Genomic DNA, 18151 nt, shown 5'->3' on the forward strand with positions numbered 1-18151 from the left:
AGATTCTTATACTTAAGTTGCATAGACTTTCTTAAAATATCTAATTTTTTAATGCAGAGAGAGAAAAAAATTATGTCCTGTTGTTTCCTAGTGAAGAGTGATTCAAGAAAATGAGTCATGACTCAGCAATATCAATCCTCTAATAGCTGTCTTTTCTTTCTTTTTTTTTTTTTTACTGCTGATGAGGATTCAGTCGATCAAAATTCCACATTTAATTATGGGTATGCTCTCACCTTGTGTTTGGAATCCTTAAGCAGTCACTGAGAATGCTTTTCTTTGTATATCCTCGACAAGCAGGAGAGACACTGAATCAGTCATTAAAATTCAGATGAAAGTCTTTATCTTCTCCAGTACCCTCCTTGCCCGTACTCAGATCTTATCCTTCAGCTAACTTAGGAGTGCTAGGAACTTAAACACGTGGAGAAGGAGCCAGCTCTTATCAATAATTTGACTCTACAGAACTCTACATTTCTGTCAATCTCAGGTTTACAGTATTTCATGAGTAAATGAATTCCTGAAACAGCAACTTGAAAAATTAGTTTAGGTTAGTGCAGTCCTGTTCTTTGAAGAGGAAAAATTACCTGGTTCTGCCTGCTCTTTCTTATGTCAGAAAGTAAGCAACTTGAGCTGCTAGGATCAAGAAGGTGTCATTCAGGATCAGGTGTCACCCAGGATAGCCAACCTGTTGGACAAGTTGCTAACTCTGATGTCTTTCCTCTAATTCCCCGCACTATAGAGTACCTTTGAAAAACTTAACACTACTGTTGTATAGTTAATTATTAATATATTATCTTTAGTTAATATGAAGACTAGAAAAACTGGACATTTTTTCACTTTTTAATGTTCTGGTTTGTAGCTTTTTTGCTAAATTGTACTTCAAATGGGTTGTGTGTAGTTGATTTGATTTCTGGTCTCTTGAGTCAGATCGGAGGAGATAAGCTGTTTGGGTCTCTACTTCAATAACTCCTTTTTCCAAGAACACCTAGAATATAAAGAGTCAGGTAAATAGATGAAATAATTTATTTCATTTAAAAAAAAGAATTATGTATCAAAGTGAGTGCAAGAAGAGCCACAAAAAAATCTAGCCTATGTGAATACATAGAAAGAATTGGGTTTGTGCAGTCGAAGGACGAGACAAGATGTAGTAAGTCTGTTAACAGGGAAAGATAATCATCTTTTGTGTACCAGTAGCTCATTGTGAAGAGCTCATTTCTAAGAATTTGCTCAGTATGATTATAGAGTATTTTGTATTAGCATTTTCTCAAAGTATGGGAAACTAATCACTCAAAGAAAGGGTAATAGATTATTTAATTGCTTTCTGCATATGGTAGAAGAATTACATCACATCGTATTTGGTCTGATGTTTGTGAGTCTCTATTACACAGCTGAAATTTGAAGAGATTTTTAATTAATTAAAGTCGTGATCTTCCATAATTTGCTAACATACATCCTGCGATTTTCCTTGAAGCATTTTGCCTCCGCTTGAAGTTCAGTGAAATGTCACAGTGGTTTCCTGAAACAATAAGTATAACTCTATTTTATGAGTGCCATCATTTTACTTATAAATATTTGCATAGCTGCAATTGCTAAAATTTTGAAATATATTTTTAGTAATTTTAGTTTTATTCATTTCCTTCCTTTATAAATGATGATCAACTTTTAAAGGTAAATTTTCAAAATAAGTATTTTTTTTTTAAATTGCAGCCAGTGTTGACCATTTTTATTAACAAAAGCAAAAACATGGTGTAAAGAAATCCTAAAAGTTACTGTTGTCATGACAAAGAATGAAAATTAATCTCCCCTAGGAGCATTTTTTAGCTTACGCAAAACCAAAATGTACTGTACAGAGAGAATTTATTGCAATATAAAAGACAGAAGTCCAGCAGAAGTCTATCTGTTTGTCCCCTTTGTCTCAGTAGAACTGTTTGGGTCAACCCTAGATGACAACACTTTATTTCAGGGTTTTTTGGGTGGAGGGGGAAGTTTTTTGTTGGTTTGTTTTTGAATGGAAGGGTATTTAAAACCAGAAACCAGGCTTTTGTCTGATCCTTTTTAAAAGAAAAATCCAACCAATTATTTACCAGTTTTTCTCAGAAGCATATCTTCCTGTGAACAAACTGCAAAATGCTTTTGGCAATGAAATTTTGATTAAAAAGAAATAGTGAGCTTCAAGGGTGTGACTATTTTATTGCTATAAAGTGCTGTGATTTATGATAGCTTTCTAGTAGGTTTCTCCCAGTGTCAGAAATTATAAACCCGTTTTCATTTTGCTTATTAGTTCTTGAATTAAATACTTACAGGTAGACTTTTTCTTTTTCTTTTCCCCTTTCAAGTGTGTGTTATAGGAGAATAGAAACTGTTTTAAAGCTCTTTAGGTTTAGTCCAGATGTTGCTTATGTGCTGTTTTTCTCTGACAGTCTGAAAAGAGAAACTTAAAAATTTTAATATCCAATCATAATATATAACTAAGTCCTACAGATCAGTGAGGACAAGGGCAAGACTTGAATGTCCATTTTACAGAAGAGGCAATCCAAATGGCCATTCAGTATATGAAAATGTGCTCAGTTTTATTAATCATCAGGGAAATGCAAATTTAAACCAAAGTGGAATTACACACCCCACACCTATCAGAATGTCTAAAATGAGAGAAACAGTAAACACCAAATGTTGACAAGGATCTAGAACAACAGGAATTTTCATACACTGCTGATGGGGTTATAAATCTGTAAAACTACTTTGGAGAACTGTTTGACAATATCTACTAAAGCAGAACAGTGCTCTATGAGCCAGCAATTCCACTCCTATTTATTCTCTCAACAGAAGGTTCACCAAAAGACCTGTACAAAAATGTTCAGAACAGCAGCATTTGTGTCACCTAAAAATCAGAAACCACCCAGTGCTCATCAGCACTAGAATGGATACATTGTAGTTTGCTTATACAATAGAATTCTATACATTAGTGACAGAAAACAAACTACTGGTTCATGCAACAGAATGGATCAATCTCGCAAATGTATATCGAGCCTGAAAAGTTAGTCTGAAAAGGTTATATACACTGTGTGTTTCTGTTTATACACAGTTTAAACTCATCTGAGATGATAGGAGTCAGGATAGTGATTATTTTTATGGAGTAATGACTGAAAAGGGTATATAAGGGAGGCTTCTGTTTGCTAGTAGTGTTCTGTTCTGTTTTGTTTTGTTTGTAAGATAACAGTCTACTTTCATTCTTTTGCATGTGGCTGTCCAGTTTTCCCAACACCATTTAGTGAAGAGACTTTCCTTTCTCCAATGTATGTTCTTGGCTCCTTTGTCGAAAATTAGCTGTCCATGGATGTGTGGGTTTATTTCTGGGTTTTCAATTCTGTTCTATTGATCTGTGTCTGTTTTTATTCCAGTACCATGCTCTTTTGATTACTATGGCTTGTAGTATATTTTGATGTCAGGGATTGTGATGCCACCAGCTCTGTTCTTTTTTCTCAGGATTGCTTTGGCTATTCACGATCTTTTGTTCCATGTAAGTTTTAGGATTCTTTGTTCTATTTCTGTTAAAAATGTCACTGGGATTCTGATTGGGATTGCATTGAATGTGTAGATTGCTTTAGGTAATATGTTCGTTTTAACTATGTTCATTCTTCTCATCCATGAGCATGGAACATCTTTCCATTTCTTTATGTCTTCTTCGATTTCTTTCAATATTGTCTTATAGTTTTCAGTGTGTAGGTCTTTCATCTCCTTGGCTAAATTTATTCCTAGGTATTTTATTCTTTATGTTGCAATTGTAAGTAAAATTGTATTCTTGATTTCTCTTCCTGCTACTTCATTGTTAGTGTATAGAAATGCAACTGATTTTTGTATGTTGCTTTTGTACCCTGCAACCTTACTCTATTTGTTAATTATTTCTCATAGTTTTTTGATAGATTCTTTAGTATTTTCTATATATAGAATCATGTTGTCCACAAACAATGAAAGTTTTACTTCTTCCTTTCCAATTTGGATGTCTTTTATTTCTTTTTCTTGTCTAATACTCTGGCTAGGACTTCTAATACTATGTTGAATAAGAGTGGTGAGAATTGGCATCCTTGTCTTGTTCCTGTTCTTAGAGGAATAGCTTTCAGTTTTTCACTGTTTAGTTCATGATGTTTGCTGTGGGTTTGCCATATATGCCCTTTATTATGTTGAGGTACTTTCTTTCTATATACATTTTATCAAAAGTTTTTATCACAAATGCATGTTGAATCTTGTCAAATGCTTTCTTTGCATCCATTGAGATGATCTTGTGATTCTTATTCTTCATTTTGTTAATGTGGTATATCACATTGACTGATTTGCAGATGTTGAACTATCCCTGTGGCCCTGGAATAAATCCCACTTGATCATATTGTATGATCCTATTAATGTATTATTATATTTGATTTGCTAATATTTTGTTGAGGATTTTTGCATCTGTGTTCATCAGCGATATTGGCCTGTGATTTCTTTTTGTGTTGTCTTTGTCTGGTTTTGGCATCAGGGTAACACTGGCCTTGTAAAATGAGTTAGGAAATATCCCATCCTCTTCACTTTTTTTTTTTTTAAAGATTTTATTTTTTTTCTTTTTTCTCCCCAACACCCCCCAGTACATAGTTGTACACTCTTCGCTGGGGGTCCCTCCAGTTGCGGCATGCGGGACGCCGCCCCAGCGTGGCTCGATGAGCAGTGCCACGTCCGCGCCCAGGACTCAAACCAACGAAACACCAGGCCGCCTGCAGCGGAGCGCGCGAACTTAACCACTCGGCCACGGGGCCAGCCCCTCCTCTTCACTTTTTTGGATGAGTTTGAGAAGGATAGGTATTAAATCTTTGAGTGTTTGATAGAATTCAGCAGAGAAGCTGTCTAGTCCTGGACTTTTGTTGTTTGATAGGTTTTTGATTACTGTTTCAATCTCTTTCTTTGTGACTGATCTAGTCAGATTCTCTATTTCTTCTTGATTCAGTTTTGGGAAGTTGTATGATGCTAAGAATTTATCCATTTCTTCTAGGTTATCCAAGTTTTTTGCATGTAACTTTTCATAGTTTTATAATCCTTTGTATTTCTATGATACCTGTTGTAATTTCTCCTCTTTTATTTCTGATTTTATTTATTTGAGCCTTCTCTCTTTTTTTCTTAGTCTAGCTAAGGGTTTGTCAATTTTGTTGTCAAAGAACCACCTCTTAGTTTCATTGATCTTTTCTATTTTTTTTCAGTCTATAGTTCATTTATTTCTGCTCTGATTTTTTAGTTTCCTTCCTTGTCCTCACTTTGGGCTTCATTTGTTCTTCTTTTTCTAGTTCTTTTAGGTGTAGTGTTAGATTGTTTGAGATTTTTATTGTTTGAGGTTTTTCTTTGAGATTTATATTGTTTCTTGACGTAGGCCTGTATTACTATATCTTCCCTCTTAGTACTGCTTTTGCTGCTTCCCATACATTTTGGTATGTTGTGTTTTCATTTTTATTTGTCTCCAAATGAAGCTTTTTTGGTATTTTTTATTTCTCCTTTGATTTCTTCATTGATCCAATAGTTGTTCAGTAGCATGTTGTTTAGTCTCCACATTTTTGTGACTTTTCCAGCTTTCTTCTTGTAGTTGATTTCTAGTTTCATATCATTGTGGTTGGAAACAATGTTTGATATGATTTCAGTCTTCTTAAATGTATTGAGACTTGTTTTGTTTCCCAACATAGGATCTGTCTTTGAGAATGTTCCATGTGCACTTGAGAAGAATGTGTATTCCACTGCTTTTGGATGGAATGTTCTCTATATGTCTATCAATCCATCTAGTCTGGTGTTTCATTTAAGGCCAGTGTTTCCTTGTTGACTTTCTGCCTGGATGATCCATCCATTGATGTTAGTGGGGTATTAAAGCCTCCTACTATTATTGGGTTTCTGTCTGTTTCTCCCTTTAGGTTTGTTAAGAGTTGCTTCACATACATTGGTGCTCCTATGTTAGGTGCACATATACTAATAAATGTTACATCTTCTTGGTGGAATGTCCCCTTTATCATTATATAATGTCCATCTTTGTCTCTTATTGTCTTTTTTGGCTTGAGATCTATTTCATCTGAAATAAATATGGCTACACCCATTTTCTTTGGTTGCCATTTGCTTGGAGTGTCATCTTCGTGGATGCTTGGAGTGTTCTTCTCTTCATTCTGAGCATATGTTTATGTTTAGAGCAAAGATGGGTCTCCTGCAGGCAGCATATTGTTGGGTCTTGTTTTTTAATCCGTCCCAGCCACTTTGTGTCTTTTGATTGGTGAATTCAATCCATTTACATTTAGGGTGATTATTGATACATGAGGGCCTAATACTGCCATTTTATCTTTTGTTTCCTGGTTGCTCTAGATTTCCATTGTTTTTTCCTTGTGTTTCTGTCTGCCGTTTCAGTTTGGTGGTTTTCTGTCGTGTGTTTCTCAGTTCCTTCTTACGTTTTGCGACTCTGGTCTGAATTTTTTTTGTGTGGTTACCATGAGGTTTGTATAAAAGATCTAATAGATGAGATAGTCATTTTTCTGTTGATAGCATCTTATCTCCATTTGCCTATTCAGGTTCCATCCTTTTCCTCTCTCCTTCTATGATTTTGTTGTCACAAATTATCCCTTTTTTGTATTGTGAGTTTGTTACCTAGTTGAAGTGGTTATTATTATTTTTAACGCTTTATTTCTATTTAGCCTTTATGTTATAATTAATTGTTTACTAACTTATTCTGATATAGAGTTGCAATTTTCTGATTGTGTCTGTTTATTTATCACCTTGCTCAAAGCTTTATATACCTTTGCCTTTTGTTTCAGGTAGGAGAGCTCCTTTCAGTATTTCTTGTATGGCAGGTCTAATGGCGATGAACTCTCTCAATTTTTGTTTGTCTGGGAAAGCCTTTATTTCTCCTTCATATCTGAAGGATAATTTTGCTGAATAGAGTATTCTTGGCTAACAGTTTTTGTATTTCAGTATTTTGAGTATATCATTCCACTCTTTCCTAGCCTGTAGAGCTTCTGCTGAGAAATCCACTGATAGCTTAATGAGGCTTCCTTTGTAAGTTATTTTCTTCTCTCTGGCCACCCTTAATATTCTTTCTTTGTCTTGACTTTTGAGAGTTTTGATATAATGTACCTTGGAGAAGGTCTTTTTGTATTGAGATAATTAGGTGTTCCATTAGCGTCATGTACTTGTATATCCAGTTCTTTCCCCAGGTTTGAGAACTTGTAAGCTATTATTTCTTTAAATAAGCTCTCTGCTTCTTTCCCCCTTTCTTCTCCTGGGATACCCATTATCCTTATGTTGATTTTCCTAATTGAGTCAGATTTTTCTCAAAGGATTTCTTCATTTTTAAAAAATCTTAAATTTCTCTCCTCTTCCACCTGAATCGTTTTGAGATTTCTATCTTTGAGCTCACTAATTCTTTCTTCTATTTGGTCTGCTGTTTTCCAATGCTTTCTACTTTATTCTTCATCTCACTTATTGGTTCTTCTGCTCCAGAATTTGTTTGGTTTTTTTAGAGTTTCAGTCTCTTTGGTGAAGGATTCCTCCTGTTCATTAATTTTATTCCTGAGCTCGTTGAACTGTCTTTCTGAATTTTCTTGTCACTCATTGAGTTTCTTCATGACAGCTATTTTGAATTCTCTGTCAGTTAGATCACAATCTTCCATTACTTCAAGTTTGGTTTCTGAAGAGTTGTCATTTTCTTTTTGGGCTACTGTGTTACTGTAATTCTTCATGGTGCTTGATGAGTTGTTCTTCTGCCGGTTCATTTGTGGTATCAGACACCTTTCTTATTTGGGTAAGGATTTGTTTACTTTGATTCTGAGCTGCTTCTGGTTGTATTTGAGAGTCTTCTCTTTACACCCTCCACTGCCTCTGCCAGAGGCATCATCAGTGCCTTTATTGTGCTGCTTGTGCCTCCAAGGTTGTTGGTACCTTGTTGCTTCCAATGTCACTGCAGTTGCAGGTGTCAACACTGGGGTCATTGGGCTGCATGCACCTCTGCTGCTTCCAAGATCACTTGGGTTGCTTGTTCTCCCACTGTGGTGGGGGAGGGGGCGGGGGAGTGAGAGTGGGGCAGGAAGGAGCTGGGGTCATGGGCACCTCTACCACATCCAGGTTTATTAGGTCTGCAGGCTCTATTACTGTGAGTAGGGGGACCAAAGTTGCAGGCACTTCTGCGGTTGGGGGATACTTGGGTTGTAGCCTCTGCTATCACTGTTAACGGGCTCTTCACAGGCTTGGGCACTGCTCCTGTCTGCGCTACCCATGCTACTACTCCTGGGTTATCTGGGAATGCTGAAGATCCCACTGTTTGTGGCACTGGGTTCGCAGGCATTCCTGCCACTGCTGGGTGGGCCAGGGTCTTGAGCACCACTGCCACAACCACAGCAGGAGAGGTTCCTGGGTTGCGAACACTGCTGGGGCTCCCAAAGCCTCTGGTCTCTGGCATCTGTGTGTTTCCTGGATCAGATCATGGGCACCACCACTATTGGCAGAGGCCCAGGGTCTTGTTTGCAGCTCCTGTTGCTGGCACAGCCAGTGTTGAAGCCACTGCTGGAGGTTAGTGGTGAGGGCACCACTGAGGCTCTTGAAGCCTCGAGTCACTGGTGCCATCTACCACTGCTGGGGGAGGTGTAGGGGCTGAGCCAAAATTGCTGCTGTGGCTCCTGCAGCCTCTGGTCTTCAGTGCTGGCATACTTTTTGGGACCTGAGATCATGGGCACTGTTGCCGCTGTCTTAGATGCATCCCCTGCTGTAGGGCCACTATTGGAGGCGCTGCCACTGGGGGAGGGAGGGGGCTGAGTCACAGGTATCATTGTGGTTCTTGGAGCCTCCAATCATAGGCCTGCAGTGATTTTTGGCACCTCTGGGAGCATAGGCTGCCTGGATTCCTTGGGTCTTTGTTTGTGGGCATTACCTCAGTTCCTGAGGCTTCTGGTCACAGGCACAGCATGGCTGCAGTTCTTGGAACCTCTGGTCTCTGGAACTGCCACCACTGTTCCTCTGGTTCCACTCCCTCCACGAAGTGCAGTCCACTCATCTTCAGATGTATAGATGTATGGATCTCTCAGACGTTCTGGTATGCGGTGCAGAGAGTCTTCTGTTGTAATCTATGGATGTCCTACTGGTTTTCACTTAGAAGGGAGAGACAAAGGGGACAGCTTACTCTGCCATGATGCTGGTGTAACCCACCCATTCACTTTTAGTAAAATGTTGGAAAACACAGCAAAATGTTTAATTGTACAAATAGTGCTGAACAGATCCTGGTGCCAAATTAACTGTTGATGGGTGTGTGACCCCACCCCCCCATTTTTATCATCAACTGATAAACGACAGTCCTGAATTAAAAAAAAAAATACTGGATTAAAAAGTTAAAGACATTCTCATTCTCAAATTATTTTGCTGTTGAAGAAACATCTGGACTCTAAGGAGGCCCCCAGGCCTGTGAAGATGTTGCATATCCTCACCATCTGACAGTTTCCTGCTCGTTTTCAATTCTGCCTTCCAAATTACGGACTTTTCCAAATGCCTGTCATTTAATGCCTCATAGTTCTTGACAACCCGTGCCACTCTTCTTCTTTGAACTCTTACTTGCTTTGTTTTGTTTATTAGATTATAAACTAATCATAAAACAGTTACTCTTTGTCTTCTGATGTTATGCCTCATATGTTGCCATCTTTGATACTTAGCAACAGAAATATCTATTAATAGACTAATGTACAATTTTAAGTCCTGGGAAGCACATCTCACAAACAGTGGGAAAAACAAAGACACAGACATAGAATTCCTAGTGAAAAATTCTATATAAATAAAGGTTGAAATGCTAAGCCATATGCAGATGTTATTTATAAGTACTGCTTTAAGGGTCAAAGTAGATAAGAAGCCATATGTAATGTGCTATTATAGTCAACAAAGCAGTGGTGATACCTACATGCATAATATAAGTATTAACCATTTAAGAGATAAGTAAAAGAAACTAAACTCAGATATGTTGTACTATACCATTTATATGAAATTCAAGAAAAGGGAAAAGAAAACTGTATATTGAGGGATACACACTTGGGTGCTAAAACCGTAAATGAAGCAAAGAATGTTTACTACAGATGTCAGGGGTGTGGTTATCTATCAGGTAGAGGGAATGGGCATCAAGATTGCAGTATTTGGGGACTTATGGGTTGCTGGCAATGTTCTAATTCTTGCTTTGGTGGTATTCTAATTCATTAAACTCTACACTTATGTCGTATGCTGTATAGAGCATTATATTTCAAATAAAAATAAAAGAATTTATTGAAGACATCTTTTCATTTCATTAGATTTGCACCTGAAGGTTCTTAAAGGCTGCGCATTATTTCATTGTGATCTGTTCCCTCCTTATGAACACACTGCTTTTAGTTTTGCCTTTTCCAACTTTATGTTAAACATCTTTGTACATATATCTAAGTTCAATTGCTTGTGCTGATATTTCTGTAGGATTGGTTCCTAGAAATAGAATCAAAGGTAGTTTGCGTTTCATATTTTGATAGACACCGTTAAGTAGCCTTACAGATTTGTTCAAGGTGTCTTTTTCTGCTATTCGAAACTTTTAATTTTTAGATTTTTCATTCTGTCTCTATTTTCCATTGTAATTTATGGCTTTTGTGTCATACTTAGAAAAGCCTTTCTCAATTTAACATTAGGTCTTTATCTGGAATTTATTTTTGGTTTTGTGAAATGAGATTTTTTTTCAGCTGTATATAGCCTATTGTCTCAACACCTTTTATTGAAGGGTCTATTTTTTCCACACTGATTTGAAATGTACCTTTTATTATCAGCTGAATGTCTATATGTCTTTTTATGGATTCTTTTTCTGTTCCACAGATCTAGTTTTCTATTCCTACATCAATATCAAAATGTTTTAATGACTATAGATTTTAATGTGTTTCTCTCACCAATATAGCGAATTCCTTCTAATTAGTTCTTGCTTTCAAAATGTGTTTGGCTTTGTACTCATGCATTTACTTTTCCAAATGAACTGTAAAATCAAATTGTCCCATACTCCCAGCCAAAAAAAGAAAAATGTGTGTTGACATTTCAACTGGAATTACAATGAATGTGTAGACTATTTGGGGGAAAATTAACTTTCATACACATTTCTAAGTTTTAGTTGTTTTTAACTTTATGTAAAGGGCAAGTTTTATGTTCTTTTAGGACTTATTTTTTCACTTAAATATTATATTGCTAATATCTTTACATGTTATTGCTGTGGTTCATTTGACTACTGTATGGTTTTTACATTGTTTGCATAGACCAAATAAATTTAGAGTTAGAGTTTAGGTTGGGTTTCATATTGGGGTTCAGTCTCACATTGAAGGGTATTTAGTTTAAAGAATTTTGCTATTGGTATCAGTGCTGCTATGAACATTCTTGTACATGTCTTCTTTTATCCGTTTGCAGGAGTCTCTCTTTGCTATATTCCTAGGAGTGGAATTTCTAGGTCTTAGGGTATATAAATGTTCAACTTTAGTAAATAATGCCAAACTGTTTTCCCACCAACAATATGTATGAAATCCCGAGGGATCCACATTCTGCCTAAAACTTAGTATTGTCAGAATTTTTAATTTTTGTCATGTAATGAAAATAAAATGGTTGATTTGCATAACCTGATTACTAGTGATACTGAACATTTTTTCATAAGTCTCTGTCTATATATGTTAATGCTTTTATGAAATTCTTTCTATCTCTTGCCCATTTTTCTGTTGAGTTGTTGTGCTCTTTCTGTTAAATATAGGAGTTTTTTATATGTTCTTTTTTATCATAAAGATGTTTATTCTAAAATTTCCCTTTTATAAAAGAGAAACATAAAAGTATAGACACTAAATGATTTAATCAAGGCCATCCCAGTTGATGGCTGATCTCCCAATTAGTAGCCAAAAATATATGCTTCATGATTTTTAGTTTTTATTCCACTACACTCTTTGTATGTTCTTGATAGTAGCCCTTTAATACGTATGTGTATTGTGAATATACTCTCAATTTGTAACTAAACTTTTTCCTTTCTCTTTTTAAGGTCATTGGATGAACAAAAGTTCATAATTTTATATAGACAAATGTACGAATCTTTTATAGTCAGTATTTCTTGTTTCTTGTTTACAAAATCATTTCCTACCCTAAGGTCTCAAGATATTTTTTTATTAGGAGTTTTAAATTTTGTTTTTGACAGTTAAGTCCTTAATCAACCAGGAGTTGATTTTCATACTTTTTTCATATTGATAACTTTTTCCTGCTATATTTATTAAACAATCCCCCTTTTTCCCCATGAATCTAATAGCACCCTATCTGTCATACCTATGGTTTTATATTTCTATGAAAATGTCTTAAATTATAGTTTTATTGTTTATTTTGAAAGTGTTCCTTTCTCCCATTAATTTTTCTAATTGGTAATTGCTGGTATACATATAGGGAAACTTTTAGTTCCTGTATATTTATCTTTATTCTAATGATCTTATTAAATCCTTTTATTATTTTTCAGTTGATTCTTTTGGTCTCCTATTGCCATCCTCATTTAGGGATAATTCTTATTTTCTGCATATTTATCACTCATTTATTTCTTTCTGATATATATATATATCCCTTATTGCTTGTCTTATTTTACCCCGTTGGGTAGAACTTCTTACCAGTAATATATAAAAGACTCCAGTGAAGTCACATCCTATTGAAAAATAGTGGTGATAATGGGTATCTTTATGTCGCTCCTACCCTTAATAAAAATTTGTTTTTAATGTTTTAAATTTGTATATAAATTTATATATTGCTATTGGTTTCTGGTCTATATCCTTTATTAAGTTGAAAAAGTTTCCACTTATTCCAAATAGTCTAAGATTACTTAACAGAAGGGATACTGGAAATTATCAGTGACCTTTTCACCATATCCTGATATGATCACTTGGTTTTTATCTTTTAATCTATCATAGTATTATATTAAGATGTTTATTCATTTCTCCCAAGTCACAAATGAAAGCCAGGAAATTTAAGTCCAGCAGGTCATTGATAATATATTTCCTTTCTAGCAGTCTCTAAAACCCTTAGAATATTTGTTTTGTTATCCAGCATACCGACCTTGTGCTTCTCCTTGTACACTTCTTATCTGATTTTATTGTACAAAATGTCACTAGTGAATTTTCCAAGAGATTTAAAGTTTTATTATCTATTAAATATTTGCAGAACAACTGGGGAGGGTGGGTCTCTGTTCATCCTGACTAAATGCATCACTGCTGAAACATAGGAGGGTACGTTTAAGAAAAGTCAGGCTGTGACTTATTGCCATAGATTCTACACCATAGTCAAATGCTGATATCTTTAGGTGAATGATGAATGACCGTTATAAATGGCTGTAGGGCTTTGAGTAAACTTTGGACTGTGTTACTGTTGCTGAAGTAAGTTCTTTTCTCTGTCTGTAAAAGATCTTTTCAGCATATGAGATCTTAATAAAAGAGAGAAAACAAGGAAAGAGAGATTTGTATTTGTAATTTTGTGTTATTTTTAAAGATAGCCCCACAAATTCTGCAAGCTTCAGGCCTCACACTCTTGAGTTCACCTCTGAGTATAAGCCAAGACCTGGGGAAAGGTTGAGGGATGGTTTTGTTTTCTCCAGTCCTTGCCCCCAACTGTGTTATCACTGCTAGATATCTGATCTCTAATAATATGATGGGGAACCAACAGTTTTTTGGTTACTTTCAGTCATTAACCAGTCCATGTAAATTCAATTTAAAATTACTTTAAATTTTACTTTAAAACTACTTCAATTTAAAATTCTATCTCATCTCCAGATTAACTCTTCACTACCACCTGAACTTGGAGTGGGAGATGCCCAGCTGATTCTTTCACTCCTTCCCTTCCTTTTCTGGTTCTAACTCCTCTGGTGTTAGGGACACAAGTTTTTACTTAGTTGGACATACAATTACAAGGCTACAGGCTGCTCCATTGCTGTATCTTGGTCAGTCTATTATTTTGCTAAGGCTACTGTAACAAAGTACTACAAACTGGGCAGCTTTAACAGAAATTCATTGTCTGATGATTCTGGGGCCTGGAAGTCTGAGATCAAGGTGTTAGCAGGGTAGCTTCCTTCTGAGGGCTATGAGAGGGAATCAGTTCCATGCCTCTGGAATAGCTTCTGGTGGTTTGCTGGCAATCTTTGACATTCTTTGGCTTGTAGAAGCATGACCCTGATCTCTGCCTTCATCTTCATATGGCATTCTCCCTGTGTGCATGCTTCTGTGTCCAAACTTCTTGATTTTATAAGGACTCCATTAACATGGGATTAGAGTCCACTCTAGTGACCCTCATCTTAACCAATTACATCTGCGATGGCCCTGTTTCCAAATAAGGTCACATTCTAAGGTCTCAGGATTAGGGCTTCAGCATATGAATTTTGGGGAGACAGAATTCAATTTGTTTTCCTCCTTCCCTCTCCTGCCTTTCTCTAGCAGGTCTACTGCCTCAGCTTTCTAACCTGGAACCAGTTACTAGTCAGACACATCCAGTCTTTATAAGTGATCCTTTGGTGGTGCTTTATGAGCTTAGGGGGGATAGGCAGGAAAAGCACTCCTTTCTAGACTGGCACTAACATTTTGGAAGATAATCTTCAAATTCTCCTTCTGCTCATAAAGACTGAGAACTTGAGGTAGCAGAGAGAGGCCACCTCCTAAGAAGTCCTGAGGGACTATCTGGCTCCAGCTCTTTTCCACTTTCTTTGAAATGTGGAGATACTTAATCCACTTGGGTTTATTTAAAATTTGGGGGCAATAGGAAATATCCTACTCAATGTTCTTTTTGAAAGGAGGGGAGGTGAAGGATTATGTCAGTCTGTGCACAAACTAAGTAGGGAGTAGATTGTCCAGACAATTGTAACCTTAAATTCCTTCAAATAATGAAGTATCCTCTTAGCCTTCTTTTATCCTGCCCGTATAGCTTGTACCTGTACTACTTCATCTTCTTCTTCTTCTTTTTTTTATTTATTTATTTTTTTAGTGTACTCTTGACTAGGGATCAGCTTAGTTTAAATGAGAAAGAGCTTAAGGATACTTTGTCTCCTTAAGTCCGGATAGATATCCAAATCTGACAACAGTTGATAGGGCTAAGGGCATCCCTCAGTAAATATAGTGTTTTAAAATGACTGTGTCAATAAATAGCTATCCAGAAAATAAGCCCAGCATGCTTAAATGCTTCAGTGAGTGTGAATTAAACAGGTGGACTACCTATTTTGCTTCTGTAAAAGTGTTACATTGATATAGACTAGAGATGGCAAATCTGTTTCAATTTGTATGCTGATTCTGATAGCTTGGTGGTAACTGATAGAGTATTGCCTTTAAAGAATTCTAAGGCCGTACTCTGGTTCTGAAGGCAGAGTGCTGTCATCATTTTGGGATATATCTGCTAAGGCCACTTAAGTGTGCCCCATATTTGCTATCTCTCCAAAGTGCATCCATCCCAGGGTATTGCAGAGGGCAGTCCTTTGTGGGTGGGAAGAACATATAAGAGCTTTTATTCTTTTAACTTTTATCAAAAAAAAAAAATACACTTTACTAATATTTGGAGATGCTAGATTTGGAGCCCATGCGTGTAATTTATAAATAAATATACATATACTTGAGACGTGAAGTTACATTTTTTGTTCATTAGGGTAGACCATCAGAGAAGTATAGACCATTAGCTTCTAGAGAATGTCTTTTTCTGATTAATCTTTATATTTCACAGATTTTATGTGTTTCATTTTGTGTGCGTAAACTTTCCAGGTAGATAATACTATAGAAATTTTGCCATTTAAACTTATTTAAGATCAAATAGAACATCTTTTACATATATATTGATGCAACTGTTTTGTTCTAATTCATTCTTATACTACAGCCCAATTTGCAACATACTCAAATACTAACCAAATGGAAATTAAAGAATTGACTGTAGTGTTTGTTTTTTCAACCAGGGGTGTTTTCTGAGCACATCTATGTATGGTATTTTAACAATCCAGGTGAAAATAAATGTACTGAAAGTTTTTGATAGTTATGGTTGTCAATATAAAAAAATAGGTGTGAAACCACCTGATTTTTTTTTGAGTTGCCAAAACATTTCTGTAATACCATATACATTCTCTGTAATTATTAGTACCCGTTAACTTTTTTTTTGGTGAGGAAGATTAGCCCTGAGCTAGCATATGCTGCCAATCCTCCTCTTTTTGCTAAGGAAGATTGGCCCTGAGCTAACATCTGTGCCCATCTTTCTCTGTCTTATATGTGGGACGCCTGCCACAGCATGGCTCAATAAGCGGTGCACAGGTCCACAACTGGGATCTGAACCCGCAAACCCCAGGCCACCAAAGTGGAGAGCACAAACTTAACCACTACACTACCAGGCCAGCCCCACATGTCCTAAGTTTTATCTGGCACCACATGTCCAAAGTTAGGTTTTCTCTTAAAACCACCAAACACTATATTTTCTCCTTCAAACTTGTTATATTCCCTAACTTTAAAGGCGTTGCTTAAAATGGATAAAAATTGACATGGTTTCCATTGTAAAATTCACAGTAGCAAATTTGTCAAGCACAGCATCAAACAGCCTCATTAAAATGCCTGGAGGGCCAAGCAACCATGTTAAATATTAGCATGGAAAAATATTTTCATTTGTCTATTCATTTAACAAATATTGATCACTTACTGTGTACAAAGCGTTTCACTAATGTTCAATGAAATCCTTTTGATAAGAGATAATTTTGAAAAACAATCCAGCTATCAGAATCATTTACTGGTTGAAAGAAAAAAAACAAATGTCTGTACTCTATGAAATTCAAATTGATCTTTTCATACCTTCATGTTAGAAGCTATGCAGTCTGGCTTCCTGATTTTATGGGTATCTTTGGATTCCTACACAGTTTATTTAACCTTGTTGTAGTATCTCAGATCATTGAGCAAAGAAACAGTTTTACTTCCTACTTAATGTCTGTTCATCTTCACCCTTCAAACCTCTCTCAAAGTATGCAAAAATTCTATAGAAAGGCATTCTAATATGGAATGTGGTTAAGAATGTCAGCTCTGGAATAAGAATATCTAAGTCCTGACACCCCACACCCACCCCTTACTGGCTGTATGACTTTGTCATTTCTCTAAGCCTTAGTTTTCTCTAAACTTTAATTTTCCCAGATACACAATGGGAAAAATGTTACTTCTCATCAGAGGGTGGTTGTTAGGAGTAAATGGGATTAAACATGTAAAGCACTTCATGTTCCACCTAGTACATTGTAAGTGCACAATACATTTGATACAAAAGTTCACGTTAGTGCTGGTTCTAGAGACAGATTCTTGGAAATATGACCCTAATGATTTTCAGTTTACTAAGATAGCAGTGATAATCTTAAATGTGTAGGTTTAGCCATTCATCTACCCACTCACTCAATAAATATTGAGTAGCTACTATTTGTTTGATACTGTGTTAGGTGCTAAGTAGACTCTAAGAGGTGCATATACTTTGAGTAAAATTAGTTGTAAAGTTTAACTTTGTTTTAGGGAAAAATAATTCTTTCAAGCATAATTATACATTACCCACTTTATGGATGTTTTTGAGGAGTTATCTGTTCATGAACTACAGTTGTCACTTTATTTACTTTTCTTTTCTTAAAAGAGTAGCCTTTGTGTTTAAGGAATCTACTTATCTTTAATTCTAGGTAGTCATCAACTTCCTTAAACAGAATCTGCCATTAGTCTTTGATTGGCACATTACTTTTGAGCATCTGTTTTGTAATAGTGTTACTACCTTACTTTACTAGTTTACATTTTGATACCCCCTTTTCACTGGAGGATATCAAAGCACTTTCTATTATATGTTTTAAATAATCATATAATAGGAATGCCTTTTATAATATTAACGTCCTTATTACTCTATGGCTTTATGTGTCAAAAGTGTTGCTTCCTAAATCCAAATAAATGAAAATTCACCTTAACTTCATTAGTTTCTTCCGTTCTAATCATATAAGGTAGTGTTTCTGGCAAGTGAAAACAATGTGTGAGGGTATTCATTAATATTTAATTTATATGTAAGTTGTTTGAGGTTTATGTATTTATTAGGGGTACTATTTAAAGTATGGAACTATAGATTTCATAGAATTTAACTCTATTTGTATTACAGTAGAATA

General features: G+C 35.9%; 1 protein-coding gene and 1 long non-coding RNA gene across 18 annotated transcripts in view; one reads left to right on the forward strand and one right to left on the reverse strand.

Annotated features, from left to right (window-relative positions):
• The window catches only part of RASAL2 (RAS protein activator like 2), a 366259-nt gene that overhangs the window by 241688 nt on the left and 106420 nt on the right, over positions 1-18151 (forward strand). The gene's annotated exons all lie outside the window — the stretch shown is intronic.
• On the reverse strand, positions 176-17012 carry LOC139078991 (uncharacterized). 2 transcript variants are annotated; one of them, XR_011532237.1, is made up of 4 exons: positions 16830-17012; positions 2299-2418; positions 1448-1513; positions 176-982 (listed from the first exon to the last, which is right to left on the reverse strand). It is a non-coding gene; the product is annotated as an uncharacterized lncRNA (long non-coding RNA). The 2 variants fall into 2 exon arrangements; XR_011532236.1 differs by lacking the exon at positions 176-982 and having other exon boundaries at positions 1373-1513.

Source organism: Equus przewalskii, chromosome 23 (genome assembly GCF_037783145.1).
Source record: "Equus przewalskii isolate Varuska chromosome 23, EquPr2, whole genome shotgun sequence".
Lineage (NCBI taxonomy): Eukaryota > Metazoa > Chordata > Mammalia > Perissodactyla > Equidae > Equus > Equus przewalskii.